This window comes from Epinephelus lanceolatus, chromosome 21, assembly GCF_041903045.1.
Source record: "Epinephelus lanceolatus isolate andai-2023 chromosome 21, ASM4190304v1, whole genome shotgun sequence".
Classification (NCBI taxonomy): Eukaryota; Metazoa; Chordata; class Actinopteri; order Perciformes; family Serranidae; genus Epinephelus; species Epinephelus lanceolatus.
This window is the reverse complement of record NC_135754.1, coordinates 20,891,534-20,911,117: the sequence shown is the minus strand read 5'-3', so window position 1 is coordinate 20,911,117 and position 19,584 is coordinate 20,891,534. Positions and strand designations below refer to the sequence as shown.

Genomic DNA, 19,584 nt, shown 5'->3' with positions numbered 1-19,584 from the left:
TCAAAGTGCCAAAAAAACTCAACAGCAATGTCTAATGAACTAGTTACTGAAGATAATCCACAGACCTTGTTGTGAGCAGTTTCATGTAGGAACTATCTTCTACAGAACTACACTGGCCAAATGTATGACCGCGCAGAAGGAAGCATGCATCTACTCAAGGACAAGAGAAGTATGAGGGCCCCATGTATACTGTCACATTCTTAACGTGAAGTTACAGAGGATAGGTTTGAAACAAGTAAAGTTACTGTGTTTAGGTTTAGGAAAAGAAACATGGTGACGATGCAGCTTAAAATGACTCCGAGTTCACACATTTCCGAACACTGGTCTCCAGGGGGAAAGTCCTGTGTTTTGTGACCCATCCACCAACGCAACCCTCCTTCTTTACTCTTGTGAGTGCATTGGTCACATGATTGCAGCCTTCCCAAACACATGGGTCATAAACAAATTACTGGCTCATGATTATGTGGGATATGTGTGAATTTTGTTGCATTATATTTTGTAAGAAAACTGCAAGAGAGCATCCTGGTGCTTTTGATGGCGTCCGCCATTATCTTGAGTAACTGGGTCATGATATCTGGAAAGAGACATTGCTGTTGAGTTTTTCAAATGTAATTTTTTGGCACTTTGAGCACCACAAGCCAAGTGCCATCTAGCTCCATTATATTGGAGAGAAAGCAGACGTCTCTACGACCGAAATCTCCAACATTCAGCAACTCACACCAAAACAATCTAAACTGATAAAAAGCACTACAGGTAAGAGGAAAAATGTGTATGTTTGATTTTGGGGTGGACTGTCCCTTTGATACATCTGTAGTGCTGACAGTACAACTAAAAACCAAATAAGCAGTATTAGCACTTAAATACGCACTTTTGTCTGGCAAACAAAATGTGTTTAGTAGAAAGGCACTGCAGACATTAAAGTCAACAAAAATATATGTATGAAGATAAATAATAATATTCCCAAATTGGTTACAAGAGTTCACTTGTAAACAGAGAGATGCTGTAAGATTTGCTCAGGGATCTCATTCCTAACTGCTCATTATGCCCGGTTATTAATACACCTAAATCCAACCCAGCATTCTTATTCATGAATCATTTATTCCTTTGTGATTTTTGATTTTATTTTTCTTCTGTCACCCTGTCTCCTCTAATATATTACATGGTAATATCCATTATTATTCAGCTGATAATTTCTCAACAATATTTTAGAAGTGCCTTAACTTTACCCTCCAGCTTCCCTTTCCATTAGAGCTGTTCAGTAACCAGCAACTTGAACTGGGCAGCTCTCAGGTGTGAGTGTGCGTATGAATCCGAAGTAGGGTGCTTCTTACAAAAGTCAACCCAATAGCTAATGATTTTTAAAATCAATTTTAAGTCTAACAGTACTTTAATAAGGCACCAAAGACATGACCGTTATCCCTACTCTAAAGACCACACGCTGATTTCTTCATTATCTCAGTAGGAGGCGTCTCTGTCATCTTGGCTCGCACTTAACGTCGCTATTAAAGCATCTAATTAGTGTTCGCAGCAGTCTGAAATAGGAGTGTTGGCACTTTGCTGCGAAAGAGTACAAAAAGCGTCAGAAAGCTGCCACTTTAGTTAAACAAATGAGATGAAAGAGATGCATACAAGGATTGCTAGATAACTTCCTCTTCCTAGAGAGGAAAGATGAGAAGTGAAACTGCATCAAAGGAGTGCGGGATTTTCAATATGAACACTTCCTGAATATCGGCAATATTGTCAAAACTTTCACCTGTTCAACTGCTCATTAATGCAAATAACAAAACAGCCGATCACGTGGCAGCAACTCTCATGGTCAAGACGACCTGCTGAAGTTCGAACCGAGCATCAGAATGAGGAAGAAAGGTGATTTAAGTGACTTTGAAGGTTGTTGGTGCCAGACGTATTTCACACACAACCATCTCTAGGGTTTACAGAGGATGGTCCGACAAAGAGATAATGGATATTGTGCTAAAAGCAATATTGTGTTAAAAGGTCGCCTCATGCAGCGCTGGACCCAGCGGCATATTGAATCAAAGGTGATCTCAATGTGTTAATGTTTGTGGGAAATCCCAGACATACCTTTATTTCAGGGGATGTGGGTTTGTAGCCCAGCAGCCTGTGTGTGTGTGTGTGTGTGTGTGTGTGTGTGTGTGTGTGTGTGTGTGTGTGTGTGTCTGGTATAAATCATTCTGTATTTTTAGCATTTAGCCAGGAGTTTCCCCTCTGTCATGACTGATGAAGTCTCGGTGCAACTGCGGTCCTCTGTTGTGGGGATGTTTAATTGGGTGAAATACAGCCAGAAAAGAAAGGCAGTTAGTGCTGCCAGACTGCTATTTAACATCCCACAGTCTCTTCCTCGCTTTTTTTTTTCACATGCTGCTGTTTGTGTTCTTGTTGTCGAGCACAGCTGCATCATCAGACTTGCCTCCAATTATAGCTCTTCCTTTTAACTAGTAAGTCACTAATAAACTGAACTCTTGAGTTTGCACGTTGTTGTTTTGTTAAATCGGATCTAATGTGACACTTCATTTGACAGTGATGTAAGTTGGTTTTGATATTTCTCTTCTTTAAGAAGTCAATCACAGATTCCAGGAGGAATATGTAGAGCAGGGATGGCACAGTGTGACATCTGAAATCTTTCTAGGCTGGAAAAAGGACTTTCCTATGGGAGCTTATTTAATTTTTATATCAATTTGCTGCGATTATTATGACTAGGAACATGTATCAGTTCATAAAATTCTGGTCTTACCCATTATTTTTAAAGAGTACAGTATAGTTAAATGAATAATTTGCAGTAGTGCAGCAATTTACAGTATACTGAGGTATTTAGTAGGGCTGCCCCCGACTCAGAACTTTCCAGGTCGACCAATAGTCGTCATTTAGGGCCATTAGTCAACTAGTCACCCGCATGTTTACGATATGAATTTAATTATTAACTGATATATTTTGGGCGGGGCAACACAATGGTTTGAGTTCAAGGTCTGAGAAAGAATAGTATCAGTAACATTGTTAACACTGTGCTACAGTACAGAGAAATACAAGCGTGGTCCAGTCATATAGGTTTTGATTTATTTTGACAAGGCGCAGCTCCTACTAAGAGTTTCACGTTTTTGTTTTTTTGTTAATGAAATCTTTGTTAATGACCTTTCTGATCGACTAATGTTTGGTCGACTCTAGGGAGCAGCCCTGGTATTAGAAATACGGATGCTCCTCTTTCTATTAAACTGACACAGAGATGCTGTATTGAGGGGATGTATTGTAGTGCACAGCACAAGCCACTAGAGGTCAGTCTCTACTAGCGGAACAGGTGACTGCGAGTGATGGGGATAACATTACAGGACAAGTAAAAAATCCTCTGTTTGGAAGTATTGCCACATGTAACTTAATCTTGAAATGACTTCTTCCAACTAGAAAAGCAATTCATGACCCACATGACTTCATTCAGCACCTCAGATTCATTCACCCCACTGTTGTGTCAATATCCGCCCTGGCAACTTGTGTCGTCAGGTCCTCTAAATAGAAGCTAATTGTATATGAGAAACACATCAGTGCAATGTCGTACATGTTTCTTGTTACTTACATTGTTTTTTTGCACAAGTATCTTGGTATACCGAATACCCTTGTGAAATAATGGGAATGTATGAGAAATATGATATGATAAAATATGATAAAAGCTGGTCTATCACATGTAGTCCCAGTATCATACTTTAGTGTGGAGGACTTTATTTAAAGGCACTGTAATCATTGTTCCGTAGTACACAAGGCAGTTACCGTTACTTCAGATGTTCAGACACTAATTATACGTTCTTCTTGTTTGATTTGCTTTGACGTTGCTTTTTACCTCCAGAATATTAGTTTAGCTGACTTGAATGCTGGTAGTGTTGTATTTCCATCAAATGGCTAATTAAACATTTGTTTCAGAACCTATAAGCCTTACAAAATAAACTGTTTTTAGAGTTTTTAAACTATGCTTTATAGTATTTATTTTACTATTTCTGTAATGTATTACATCAAAATATTCTATGAGATGTATATATTTCTGCATAGTGATTGATTATATTTAGTATACTATGATTTAATAATAAATTCTATATGAATTTATAACTGTTCTTGTCTGTGGTCTTGTTTCCTGCTGTCAGACTTTATTTATTTAACCAATCAAGACACATTTAAAATGCAACAATAGAACATGTAATACAAAAATCCACAATAAAACAACAACTATTCAAACATAATGGCCTCTTAAGAAAAACAAGCTCATGTCTCTGTCACCACAATGCTCTTGAATTTATCAGTGGATATAAGTGTTTCTAATTTTAGATCTTTTTGAAGATTGCTCCTTGCCAGAATGCAGTTTACCCCAGATTTGTTAAAATCCGGGGTACATTAAAAAGCAACCACTGGGTCGACTTCTGCAGCCAGGTTTCTTTTTCACAAATCATTTGAGAAATTGTGGCTTCATTATCTTTCTAACCTGACTGAAACTTGTGGAACAGACCCAAACTGTGTAGATGCATTGTCTGTACTTAGTCATTGTCCCAGAGCCCATGGTGCTACCCTCGCTTTGCTAATGGGTGACAATGGTGACAGACCACTGAGTCAGGTAGCTGTTGACAGGAGTGCACAGAATAGTACCTGGCTGAGTGGATTGTAGTCATTGTTTGTACGCGTGCATGCAGATTATGTGTCTCTTTGAGCATGGCACCTTTGTTTATTTCCGCCTTTGTTTGTACACAGTTGTGAGGCATTGTGTATTCATGCAGAAGGGCTGTGTTTCATTGTGTCGCAACATAACCCATATCTTGCAATAACAAAGGCTTGTACCTTCCATAGAGGGCTGACTGTATGCAGATGGTGTCATAAACCTTACTCTAGATCTAGGCATGGTTGCGGGGAAATTTCTTAAGCTGAGCGCTGAGCTAAGTAAGTGTGAAGAGGGGCTCTTTGTTGTGGGGGAGGATTAGGACTAACTGGATGCTAAAATGTGTTGTATAAAAATGAAAGCTGGGCTTTTTATCTTCCACCTACAGCTTAGTTCTTTCTTCTATGTTCTCAATTTCAACATGCAATCACCATCAGTCTATATAAAGCACATCACCTATCCAATATACCCGTGTTATTGATAAAGGTCACACTATACAAATAACACAACCGTTATAGAAGGATGTATTTTGTTTATTCTGTGTATTATTGGTAGTTGCAGTAGTAATGGTGCATCTGCTGTGATCAATACCATTATTATCAATGTTATTATTGAATCAGAGCCCAGAAGTAACAGTAATATAATAATAGCTTCCTTCACGTGTAATGATCCTTTACTGACAGCAGAGGGCAGGATCCACTAGAACTAGGACTGGCTCTTGAACGCCACTTCACCTCATCCTTTCTGACTTTCCCTGAAACTTTTATGGTGGATGTAGCTTAAGATATTGGTTTTATTAATGTTTCACAGTCATAATCTGAATAACTGAATGTCTTTGTCCAGTTTTCAGAGTCATTTAAAGGGACTTACCTGTAGTGCATCAGGATGAATTCTGAAGTGTTTGGGGCACCATTATCTGCTCAGATTCAACCAAATGCTTCAAAACTCATTGGACGATGCTTCACAGTGCAGTTGGACAATGACCTGAAGCATACTGCAAAAGCAACCAAAGACATTTTTAAGGCAAAGAAGTGGAATGTTCTGCAACGGCCAAGTCATATCATCTGACCTGAATCCAACTGAGCATGCGTTTCTCTTGCTGAAGCCAAAACTGAGGGCAAAACACCCAAAACACAAGCAGGAAGTGCAGACGGCTGCAGTAAAGGGCTGGCAGAGCATCACCAGGGAAGAAACCCAGCATCTGATGATGCCTATGTGTCCAACACTTGAGGCAGTCATTGACTGTAAAGGATTTGCAACCAAGTATTAAAACTGACTGTTTAATTGATGATTATGTTAGTTTGTCCAAATACTTATGAGCCCTTAAAGTCGGGGGACTGTGTGAAGAAATGGTTGTAATTCCTACACGGTTCATACTACATTTTTGAAAAAAGCCTTAAATGAAAGCTGAGAGTCTGCACTTTAAGCAGGTATTCATTGTTTCATTTAAAACCCATTGTGGTGGTGTAGAGAGCCAAAATGATGACAACTGTATCATTGTCCAAATAATTATGGACCTGACTGTATGTTCATATTGCTTTTATAAATCAATAAAAAGAGAATCACCAAAAATAAATAAATAAATAAATAAAAATAAATCATTTCACAATTTGCCCTTAAGAGCTTTGCTTTGGAAAAACAGGTTTGTAGGTTACTGATTGGATCAGATAAGTAAGGTGTGTGTACAAGATATCTAACAAGTATATCAACAAGTACCTTATTTACACTGCATTTCAATACACACTTGTTTTCAGGTAAGTATGTTATCTTCCATCATGGGGGTAAAAGGTATTCCAGGGCAAATTCTCAAGTCTCTCCCTTCCTTGTCTACTTTCTGTTTTCCCTCTTGATTACAAAGCAATTTCTTGGCAAAGTGTAAAGTCACATCAGATGTAATGGACTGGTGAAATCAAGATACGGTAAGGCATGAAAAAAAAAACGCCCTCGTGTTTTATCAGGGCGCTGGGGATTCCCAAAGGTTTGCGCGCTCCTGGGTGGAGGAGAGCTGGAGGAATGGAAGGGTTGCACATTCCTGACGGATGGCATAAGACTTCCCATCAGTGGAGCGGGAGGGAATTGGAAAATAATCCCTCATTTTCCAAGTTGAAATAAATGCAGTTATAGGCTGTGAAGTGGAAAAGGGCATCTCTTTCAAGCACGTGCTTTCGCTGTCTCGGGGGGCGGGGCGGAAAACGGCAACCTACTTTCTACTCTACTCCCTGAATGATGATAATAAAAGCGATCGTGCGTTGGGGAGATCAGTGAGACCACGTGTCGTGTGTTTGCAGCGCGCGAAACATGCCAAAAAAATTGAATAGATTATTGCAGCACTCATTCCAGATGCTATACATCTGAAGACTGAATCTGTCCCGCATACAGATGTGGCTGATTCAGCTGAGGTGAAACACATCTGGATCTATTAGCAGATTATATGAGGCAGGGTCAGTCCAAGCAACAGGCTGGAGGAGGAAACAAGGTGTCTGTCATGTGAGGGCCAACCTGCTGCACCAGAGGCACTTATTTCACCAGTCTATTTATGTGATTGGCCCCTGAGTTAAAGCAAATAGGCTGACAGAACAACTTAACTCTGAAGTCTGTGGTGAATTCCTATAAAACAATTTTTTATCAGACAAGTGGAAACTGTATAGTGCACGCTGAATGGAGTGGATGACTGGCTATATGGTGTGAAATTGTTGCCAGACATTCCAATGTGGTGACACACACACACACACACACACACACAGAGGACCACAAAGTAACCCAGAGCCGCAGTTATTGTCCTCCTGTCCGCAGCTCAGTTGGCTACTGGGAGAGAAGATGCTGCATTCACTTGCTGTTGGATATTTTACAATTAAGTTTAACATGGCAGAAAACACCAATAAAAAACATGATTAAATACACATATCTTGCATTTACCACACAAAACAAAACACTTAACACTATTATGCCTATATGTGACATAAGTGACATACCATCTGTGTATTGCACATCTTCCTTCCTTCCTATCTAGCGCAGCAGATTATATGTGGAAGCTCATGTGGACCACATGCCCAGATACATTCCAGTTCTCTCATGCTGTAATAATACTAACTAGTCCTGAGTCCTGAGTGTTGTTTTATTTGTTGCAATTCAATTTAACAATGTACTATAGGAATAACCACCACAAAAACACATCCATCCATTTTCTAACCGCTTATCCTCTTGAGGGTCGCCGGGGGGGGGGGGCTGGAGCCTATCCCAGCTGACATTGGGAGGCAGGGTACACCCTGGACAGGTCGCCAGACTATCACGGGGCTGACACATAGAGACAGACAACCATTCACACTAACATTCACACCTACGGCCAATTTAGAGTCACCAATTAACCTGCATGTCTTTGGACTGTGGGAGGAAGCTGGAGTACCCAGAGAAAACCCACATTAAATTAAGATAATATGGTCTTAAAATGACTCTTGGACGAGAGGCGAAATGTCTTCAAGAAACACAAGCAAATCCAGTTGCATACAGTATAGCACTTATGCTTGGCATTCATTGTTTTACTATTTGTTGTATCACACAAACTACTGCAATTTTCCCAACTTGGTTTTACCGTACAGTGGCCTAAATGCAACTTTCCATATTTGCGAAGTTTTTCCAAGTTATAACATATAACATGATACTAGTCCATCCATACCCATTGAGTACAGCATACCATACCATGACTTAGAAAAAACAAAACATTCAGCCACAGGGGGAGCCACAGCGATCTGTCGCATTTTAGCCATTTTTAAGCATTTTTCTGTTGTTATAGCGCCACCCAGTTGCCAATTAGAGTTAAATTCTCCAGTCACCTTGAGGCATCCTGTTCTACATATCTACCACGTTTAGTAAAAATCGATAAGGCGGTTAGGCCTAGATAAGAAATTAGCTCTCTAGCGCCCCCATTTTGTTTGATGGGGTCAATAATGGAGGGGTCCCCTCAGATTATGTGTGGTCATATGCCTACAAAGTTGCGTGGTGATCGGTGAAACCCTTGAGATGTTATACACCTTTATGTGATGAGCCACGCCCTCCGCAATATTCATTGCCTTATAGAAGCTCAGTTTTAGTAAGTTTTCCAACTTTTGCCAAGAGGGAACTTTAGATATTGGTCCCTAGATTATGTTCACCGAGTGTCATGCAGATCGCTCAAACGTCCTAGGAAGAGATCGATTTTAAGTGTTTTTCAAAAAAATCAAAATGGTGGAAAATCTATATAAGCGGAAGTTATGGGTTCTTGAGGCAAATTTGTTCCTCATGAGGAGAGGCATCTCTGTGCAAAGTTTCATGTCTCTACGACATACGGGACATGAGATATGCCCATTCAAAGTTTGCAATTTCAATCAGTTGCTATAGCGCCCCCCTTTGGCCAATTGATGCAATATTGCTTCATTCGCATCCTCCCATGACCCTCTACCACTGTGCCAAATTTCACATGGATTGACCAAGTCAGTGAGGAGAAAAACGTGGAACAGACAGAGTTTTCGTCATTATATAGTAAAATAAAGTTGTGGATCACATAAGGAAGTGGTTGGGTACAATGGTACCTAAATCACCAAGGTTATGCCTTATGGGGGACCAAACAGAACTGCCGAACGTATCAAAATATGACCCTGTGGTGCTAAATGTAGGGGTTGTCACAGCTGCTCAAGTGATCCTCAGATTCTGGAAGAGTACATCACTTCCAGATTTTGAAAAGTGGAAGGAATCTATGTTAGAAATTGTGTCATACAAACATGTTAGCTAGGGTCAGTGATGAAGTTGAAAGCCACTACTATGGGTACAAGAATGTGTAACTACCAGGTGCCTGTTGATATGTTGAGTTCAAATAACAGTACTGTCTTGTCTGTTCAGATGACTGAATAGATAAATAAAGAAATCATATCATAACATATCAGCCAAAAAGCCTTTGGAATATATAAGAGCACACTCACTATCTCCTTGGTAACCCACCAATCTACCTAATAGTACACCCAACCCATCAACAACCACAACACTGTCAACAGCTGGACTAACATGTTTACCTTTACCTCAGACTATTCCATCTATCATCTACCCTATATACATACATATATATATATATATATATATATATAAATATAGTATCTAAACATGAGGCTACAGTCCACAAAATAGTACTTATTTTGGCAACCAAAAGCACTTTGAGTCTTGGTTTGACTTTGAACTACACTTTTCCGAGGAGCACCTGAAGGCACCAGAGCAGAGAGAGCAGTTTCCCACCGCAGCACGAGCTGCTGCATCAACTGTCTCCCCGCGCGAGCTGTGGAGCAGCCAGTCCACGACAAGTTAGCAGGACGTGTGTTGAACCCGTCAGTACGCGCAGTTTACATGGATGCTAACTGGATTTGACAACATTTGTCGGTAAGTTTGTGCCAACACGTCCTCAAACTGTCACGTCAGTGCACGTTCAGACACCTTTTCACGCGCTGCGTTGCACGAGTCGCGAGCGGTTTGTTTGTGAAGTCGGTGTCAGTGTCAGCGGTTAACTAACTGGGGCACAGGAACCCCGAAGTCACCGAAATCAAGCTAATAGAGCCGGGTTTGCGTTTAGCCTGGTTTTCCCGGTACTATAAATGAAAGTAGGTTAAAAGTTGTTTGCTCGACTCAGTTTGAACCGGGACAGCAAACTGAAATCACTCTCACTAACTGGGGGTCCTGCTGTGTCTTTTGGGGCTCTCCTCATGTTAATAAAAGCGCTTCAACTACCATTAGCCATCTTTTTAAATGTCTGTGCTGCCTTCAGGGTGCATTACTCTGTATAAAGGCTGCATCACTGACAAAGTTGCTTGTGTTTATTGACATTAGCTTATTTTTGGCTAACATTCAAATGCAATTTCCATTCACTTTAAAGTTGGGTGTGCACTTGTGCATGCTAGTTTTCAGTCTGACAGGTCCGATTCTTGTTTGCTTACACAGAGTCCCCCAGACATCCCTTGGGCTCTGTGACCTTTGACCCTCTTGTATGTGATGCTGCAGCAGAGGTTGCTTTAAACTAAAGAGCTCCAAATGGAAATGAAAGCTCAGATAAATCAGATCCAGCAGTTTGGTTTGTGTCTGTGGTCCAGTGACACATGGGCAGCTTATGAAAAAAAAATCACTCCCTATGAGTCTTGACACTGACTACTAGGATAACATGGCCATATTTACAAGAGAAAAGAGACTGGAGCTGCTGTCGTTGACACAATCACTGTATGATTGCAGAAAAGTTCTTTGTAAAAACTTTCACTTCTCCTCAGATTGATGCTGTTTGCATAGTGCACATCTCCAGTCACCTTGTGTGCTCTAACATCAGGGCATAATATGAGGCAGCAGTTGGAGCGAAGGTGTGGTTATGTCTTGAGATAGAAATCAGGAGCAGTCAGGGAGGGAGACTGGTTGGACTTGTTGTTTTCGAACTCATTCTCTGCCTAAGTGCATCCTCACTTACAGAACTCCTTGTAGGTGCTTCCCATTTGATTGGTTGTCTCGGTGACATTCCACTTTGGAAGGGTGTTTGCGGCCAAAGTTGACCTTTGACCTTAAAACATGTAGCAGCTGTAGAATACATTCTTTTTCCATCATGCTTCTCAAGCTGCGTTGATTACCTGTGTCTAGAAATGACAGGTGCCCTGTGGAGATTTTTGTAAACTAACAAAAGTTATATTTATTGCACCAAACTGCATTGCACAAATCCTTGAGTTGTAACAGTCATGTTGAATGTTCTTCTTCGCCTTTCCCTGGTGTGTTGCTATGCACGGTTGAAGCCTAACCTAGGTAGTAGCAACAGCCAATTGGAAGCACTCACATGACCTGGATAATAACATGGCAGATGAAACAAATTTCAGATAATGAAAAAATAATATGACATGAGATGAAATTACACTGCTGTACATCATAAATGGAAATAGGCAGCCATATAGGTGTTAACATTAGCACCTTTTACACTGCCTCTGAAAGGCAGAAAGTTCATGCCGTCATTCCACTTGCCGTGCCGTGTAAAAGGTACAGTCGCAGAATGGGGGGGACATAGTTGTCTCGCCTTTAAACTAGCAATGGAGGTAGCAACAGTGCTGAACATATGTCTGCGCAAACAGGGCAGCTGGCAGGACGGGATCATGGGCAACACAAGTGTGACGTTTTGACAACGTGTTATGCGTGTGACCCAGCACCGGGAGATTTAAAAGTAGCTGATAGCAGTTAGCAGCTAACTCAAAGAATAAAAACAGCGGGCAAAAATGTCTGCAAATTGGAAAAACAATGAGGCCCGGGAGCTCCTTACCCTCCGAGCAGAGGTCGTGATCTACCACTGTATAACAGGGACGGTAAATGATTGTTATTGCCATGTAATGCCATTGTTATTGTTTTTGCTTCCACAATGCCGGCATGCTGTCCAAAATCACACACTTGAGTGGCATTATGTCGCTGTTCTGGGTAAAAATGCAAAGGAGGCACAAAGAAGGGACTTTGTGGCGGCACTATAGCACCACCTCTATGGAGTCTAATCTAGTCTTAACATTTTTCCCTTTACCAGCTGTCGCTCAGTGGAATAGTGTGAAACTGGTGGCAGGAATGTGTATTGGGTTGTCTGTGTATTTGCACATGCATGTGAGTGCTCATCCTTGTGTGCAGCATCAACAAAACAGGGACCAGCTCATAAAACAACAATGCTCTATAGTGCTACTATTATGTCGAAAGTCCACAGGGTACCTTCAAGTCTGCTCTGTTTACAGCCACTTCACAGCAGTACACAATTAAAGGAGCTAAATGCTGCATTTAAATTCTTACACTGCCACGAAATTTCTGAGATTCAGGTACTTTACACCTTGAGTTATTCACATTCATATGTCCTTATGCTTTTCATGCTGTCTTACATACAGTTGCTCAGACAACACATGTGAACATGAACAAATTTTAGGCAAAGGCAAAACCACCGATCAAAGCCATTACTTTACATAATCAGATATAAAAGCCAGATCCCTTGCAGCAGAGTTTACTGGCTTCAGTGCTGAAACCAGACTTCCCCAAGCTTGAACTAGACCCTGATATGAACTTATTTTGACTTGGACTTGTCCGGGAAACAACTGGGAAGTGATTAACTGTAATTAGGCGGAGACGTGTGTTGCGTGATTGCCATATGCTTACATGATGTTTAGTCTGTCCCCAGAAATGTAATGAAATTCTATAAATAAAAAATAGGTGATTGCATGGAGCTGATTTGACAGACTAGTTCATTTAATTACAATAAACAGCAACAAGTTTGTTGTTTGTTGTATGAAAAACCTGAGGCTTATCGTCATTTCTACTGGCGTGGATCACTTTTGTTATTCCTCAACAACACACTGTCTGTTGTTATAGACGCACACACACACACATTTATTCACAAATACTGGCGCTTATTTCATTCTCCACTTCAGCAGTCTCCGTTTTTGTGAGTCATCTTTTTGTCTGTCTTTGTTAACGAGTGCATGCACGCACCGCGCACACTTGCATTCACACACTTATCCGCCGTGAAGATACAGTCACCCCTTCTTGAGTCAGCCCTTGTTACACTAACACAAACATACTCTCACACACACACACACACACACACACACACACACACACACACACACATAGAGCCCCACTCTCTCTGCACACTTTCCACTGGCGTCTCTCTCTGCCCTGCCTTCTAATCAAAGCCATATGTTCCCCAGGTCCCTCGCATGAAAAGTCTGTTCTGTTTGCAGCACTGTTCCCAGCGTAACCAGCCTCGCACTTTGTTAACTGGCAGATGGGAGACTGTGTTGGAAATGAAAGGTAACCTGGCTGCAACAAAATGCAGGTTGATGTTTCATCCTTTTGACTTTATTTTCCTTTCCTCGAAATGCTTTTGTCAAAGTCTGTTTGAGTTGTCTCTGGGCGATAAAAGCTGCTAATGGGAAGGTGGGTATTCTCTTGCATAAGTCCTTTGTGCAGTTGTGTCAGTATTTATGAGCTCTCCTGGTGGCTGGTTTGAAACGCTCTTCATGAACACTCCCTGAAACAAGTGTTTGAGATTTCAGGGTGTGTAGGATCACATCGCCTCTTCAGAAGAATCAGCTGTCACTTTTTCTTATTAGAAAAACATGTGGTCCAGGAGGCCAAAAAGAGACTGGTCAAACTTATTAATCTGAAAACCATGACCATGACTAATAAAAACATAACCAGTGCTCTTGTCATGTGGGGGGACCCACTAGAAACTGGCATGTGACTCATTATGGGTCCCAACCCAAAAAATATAACCGTACTCCCTTCAAATGAAGAGTAATACATGCTTTAAATTCTCCTCATAAAGAAGATGCCATCCTGTTGATCTGGTTATGGATAAAGTACAGATTCCACTCAGCTGGGTTTCTTCTCTGAAAATTTACAGGCCAGCACATGGAAAGCAGTTTTCCATCAGATCTCTTGAGCTGTGATTCTCTGCCCAAAGCTGGCAGGATCCGACCCATTGGGTTTGGACCAAGTCGAGCTTTTTGAATTTTCCCAAACTTCAATTAGGTCGGGCTTCAAGGCACTATTCAGATGTTCCCGTTGTAAAAACGGACTGATTGATTGTTGATGGCTGACTCCCATGTGTGATTAAGAAGTAGAAATCTACAATTTATGGTACACACTTGATGGTTTTGACTTTGAAAATAAGAGGTTGATTTAGATTTTGTTTTGAATCAAAATCATACGTTAGTAGGGTTGTGACTCATTAAATGCAGCAGTGGTTCAGGTTTGGGTTTGGGTTTGAACCGAGACCACGCCAGTTTTTTGATTAGAAACCTGGTCCAGTTTTCTCTCAGCCAGATCAAAACTCTGCTGCCCGCAGTCATTTTGTCAATAATGCAACAATCTAAATTAGGTTTTTATTTGTTGTAATCACAAACACTCACATGACATTGTGCTTTTATTTGTTGATTTTCCTCTTATAATCTAAATTTGTGTCTATGCTCCATCTGCTCTCGTCTCTCCCTTTCTCTTTGTCAGCTTCTTTTCAACTGCGACCAGTTTAAGGAATGTGATTCTATTGTAGTCATATGATGTGTCTTTTCTTCTCTGACCCCCCTGTGTTAAACAGAGGGGGGCTCGTTTGCACGAGTGTGTTAGTATACTGAAGATTTAAAGGGAACTGTGCAGGGTTTTCTTTTACTAGATCTCCACACCACATCTTGATTTCCAATACACTGCCACAATACAGAGTATCTACCTTACTTTACACAGCTCGCTTCACATTCCTATTTAGCATGTATAAAGCTCTTAAAGGGATAGTTTGGATTTTTTAAAGTGGGGTTGTATGAGGTTCTTATCCATAGACAGTATACGCCTCTAGTTTGGAGAAGCAGGCAGGAAGACTGACATTAAAGCAAGGTAATGCACTGCTGTGAATGGGGCTAGCAGCAAATTGCAATTTAGCCAGCTAAAAAAAGTCCCATCTAAACATTCATTAACAATTTAAGTGTGGCGGTAGCTGACGACAAGGAATGGTGTTGCTAGGTTTCCATTTCTTTTTTCCTGCATGTGTGTCCTTGCATATCAGTCTATAGCCCCTTTTACACTGCCAGATTTTCCGCGAATGTTGGGCTGTTTTGCTGGCAAGCTGCGAGCGTTTAGACACAGAGCTGGATTGGCGAGTTGATCTGAGGTGCCCGATTTTCCGCCTCGTAGCATAGTCATATTGGTGGAACCCTTTTAGTTTAAACAGACCAAGGCGGCCTTCCGCAACAGGAGGGGCTGTTGATGACTTGTGGGAGGAGCTGTTGATGATGCCGCATGTGCAACCCACCCAAACGAAGAGGCCATTAGCCGTCAGATGACGGGGGCGGTGAAGAACGGGCCGACTTATGAGAGATTTGCTGAAGGACTGACCAGCTACGGCTTCCCTCCATGTCACTGTTTACGTCACATGCTGAATTACACGTTTTGTTACTTGCTCACGCCCCCCATTGCCCTGAAAAAGGCACATCGATGGATAAGATCAGGGGCTCCTGTGTCCAGCGATGTTGAATTACTGTTTTTCTAAATGGAGTCTGGCTTTAAAGAAAACAATATGGCTTCAAAACAGTTTTGTTGCTGACCTGTCCACAGCAGTACATCACTTACATTCCATGTCAATACTCCTACCTGTTCCTCCAAAGTGGGGGCTTGCAGACTGACATCTGCTGTGAGTAATGCACTAACTATGGACCTCTTACGACCCCCTTCAAATGATCAGTTATTCCTTGAATAATAAATTGTCAAAAATTCTTCTTTGTTTTCACAAAGCATATGTTACTTCTCTTTTGCCAGCTCACTGGAGCTATGTTATTTAATTTTGTTTGGTATTTTCATGATCTTCCAGGGAATACTTGTCAGTCATTAACTTTTGAAGGTAAAGTTATTTTTTCCCGTAGTCAGTCCAGTGGTTTCGGCCAGATTAAGACTGAAAGCAAGTATGTTATCAGTGCATCCTTTGTTGCATTACACTCTCTCACGTGTAATATTCTCTCTAAAGGATTGTTTTTCCCTTATTTCCTCTTCTCGCCAGTCCTGTTACTTGACTCACTTCTCAGAGTTTCTTAGATTATGAATGGAATTCACATTAGTTAGGTTTTGGAACTTTCTCTATAGCACTACTAGTCACCTTTTTGGCATCACCAAAGCATTCGTGACTGCAAAGATGATCTAATTGAAATCTGTGTTGTCAGCTGCATGCCTGTCTCTTTGCAGCTGGGTGACACAGTTGGAGCGTCACTCTTTTGTACTCACATGGCATATGCTGTTTTTTCCATGGCCCATACACAACAGAAAAGGGGATTCCTTCCCTCCCTGACCTGCTTATTATGCTGGAGGAATGCTACAGATCCAGCACTGAATCTTAGTGTGAAGTATTTAGCCGAGTAATTTGGAGGCTCAGGATAAGTGACATTTCAGCTCAGTTTGAATCCAGCTCTCATTTTACACTTTTAGATTTTCCATGCCATTTACTCCCCCTCTTACTCTCCTTATCCACTGACTCTGTTGTATCAAAGTGAACTTCAGAAATAATGAAAAATACAAAGCAGTAATTCACGGTGCTGCTTTCCACTTCACTGATTTGGCCATACTTTCCTGCACTCCATGTGAAGTTAGACCTAATAATCACATACCAGGGCATGAGTCATCGTTTGGATGAGTTGTGAAATAATCCTCCATGAATGAACATTAGAAAAAGGCTTTTATGTGAGCATGAAGGCCTCCTGTTGAGGGGATAAACAATGATTTAGGACACGGTTGCAAAAAAGGTTCTGTTCCTGAGACACGAACTCATTAAAACAAATTGTTACTCATGTTGATTGACTACCCAATGAGACAATAGGTTATTACACAAGAGGCATTAGTGTTTAAATCCATAATTTCAATAAGAGGTCGAATGTGTTAACTTAAAAAAAAGCTGTCCTTCTTTAGAGCTGTGTCAGATTTAGATTTACATCCATCAGTCAGCACCCCAGTCGCCAGAATAAATGTTGGCATTGTACACTTATGCAAACCACGAAAATGTAACATTAGTATGTTTCATATATAGCGGATATGTTGAAAATTTCAATTTGATGTTGTGACAGCACTGTGGTTAATGTGTGGTTAGGTTTAGGCACTTAAACTACTTGGTAAGGGTTAGGAAAACATCATGTTTTGGCTTAATATACCCAGTTTGGTTGCTACAAACACTGCAGGAAGTGTCACGAACTCTCGTTTAAAAAAAAAGAAATGGTTTTGGCACTATAACACAGCTGGACCTGTCTCGTACTCTTGGTAAAAGCACAACAAAACACTTTTGTCGCTACCAGAATGGCTGGAAATGTCTCAACCTGTCGTTAAAAAAATACCCACTATTCGTTGGTTTTGAACAGTGTTCTGCTGCTTGGCAGCCTGGGTGGTGTCTCACCATCACCATACCCTCCTCCTCCTCCTCCTCTTGATGAGAAACTCATCTTACGTGCATGTAATCTGAGCTACATCCCTTTAGAAATGTTGAAATGATTAGTATGAAACTAACAAATGTAACATGTCTGTGGTTTGCAAAACGTACAGTGCCAGCATTTTATTCTGGTGACTGGGCTTTTACTTGCTATAACCACCTTGATCTACCATTAGCTTATGAAGTGCTTATGGCTAGCAGTTTCCTACCTCCATCCATTGAAATTACCTCCTGAGACCCTGTGACCTCATATGAGGACACCGCATTTTTGGTTTCCTGCACCTTATACTTCATTCTACTTAACTCAGACCTGTTGTCCTTGTTTGTGGACACTTGCTGTGCCATCTAGTGGTAGTAAGAGCACAATGCACTAATCCATGGTAAAGCAAGATGGCAGCCACTCTGCAGCCGATCCGGACACAAAAGTGGGCAAGGTACAAAACCTGATCACATGCTATGGTTGAAACTTGTTTATTTATAATTGATTAAGTTTGTGGTCTGACAACAAATTTGACCAATTTAAGCAACAGTAACACGATAAGATGCTGTAGGATGTACTCGTTTGAGGACATTGGGATTTTTTGAGATGTACTTTAAATCAGTGGTTCCCAGCTGGTGGGTTGCAGTCCAGAAGTGGGTTGCTGGTCCATTGTGACTTGTGAACATATTAAGTTTTTAAAAAGCACACTTTCTTTTGAAGTATAGTGAATTCCTGGCACAAGCTTTTATTTTAAAATACTGTTTCATGCTGTAGAGTGAGTGAATAACGAACAGCTGCTCAACAGAGACAGAAAAGTAGCTCCACAACATGGCCAAACACAAGTATGATGTTGAATATATTGAACTTTGTGGACCTTGAACTAATAACTAAGGACAAATCTGGACCTTGTGGCTGGACCAGTTGGGAACCACTGCTTTAAAATGTACTAAAACTCACAAGTAAAACTTGACCTGTGATGTCACACCACATTGCAATACTGTGACATGCCCTGTATGTGAAAGCGACATTAGTATTACACGGTGTTAGCTCCAACACAAATTACACTGTACATCATTTTCTACTTGATGTATGGCAGTGTGGAAATACTCTCTTGAGATAAATGAGGGAACAAGTGACACGTCACACCCACAAATACAAAAAACCCCGACAAAAAACAGCACAGTTTTGTTGTTAACCATCTGATTTTGATTATATCCCGTTTCTTCAGGACTGTCAGAGGTGCTGAGATCATCCCCTTTTGCTTTCATCAACATGTGTTACACTTTATTGCAGCACGGAATATGTTGGTAGTACCCAGCAGTTCTCTTTTAAAACAAGATGAGCAGACAACTGTCTGTCCGTATTTCATCTGTTTTTTTTCCAGTGCTGCAGCTGAGATCACTGTTTTCCTTGGCTTTTATTGAAGTATACAAGCTGTTTGAAGTAGTGTACAAGCCCATGTTCAAACCTTTGCCTCAACTATATTTTAATATTTCTAAAATCCAGGTTGTTGTCTGGGATTGTCTAGAATACAACCAAGGGCCTATGTGCTATAGTTTAAAGGGGAACACCACCTAAAGTAAGAGTTGCATGTGTTATTTCCATGGCCAATGAAAGTTCAATCAATATTTGTGAACATGAGCTGCTCTCCCACAAAGCCAGACGCCAGAAAAGTAGGCTAAGTCTCAACACTTGTGATGTCATAGGGTTTAAAGTCTGGAGCTGCTCCATAGACAATGCATGAGAGCCTGATTTTGTGGACCCAAAGAATGTTTGTTTTCTGTTTTACACCCAAATGAGCTTCATTCTATTGTAGTGTTCTCAGCGTTGAAACAGAAAATGTACCCATGTACTCAGAGCATTGCACTTCCAGGTAGACAACTGGCAATAGATTTTAGTTGCGGAGTGTGTGTTTGTAAATCCAGTATAATGGAGTGTGCTGTTGTTTGATGTAACAGATCTTTCTGTTTTTACGTAAGTTCACAAACAACCACATGAACC

The 19,584-nt window shown here is 40.9% G+C and overlaps 1 protein-coding gene across 4 annotated transcripts in view; it reads left to right on the top strand.

Moving 5' to 3' along the window:
- Positions 1-9,911: 9,911 nt before the first annotated feature.
- plce1 (phospholipase C, epsilon 1) overlaps positions 9,912-19,584 on the top strand; it is a 130,242-nt gene continuing 120,569 nt past the window's right edge. For all 4 annotated transcript variants that reach the window (XM_033611224.2, XM_078163121.1, XM_078163120.1 and 1 more), the window contains exon 1: positions 9,912-10,045. The gene's annotated coding sequence lies outside the window, so the exon portion shown is untranslated. The remainder of the gene's footprint in view (positions 10,046-19,584) is intronic.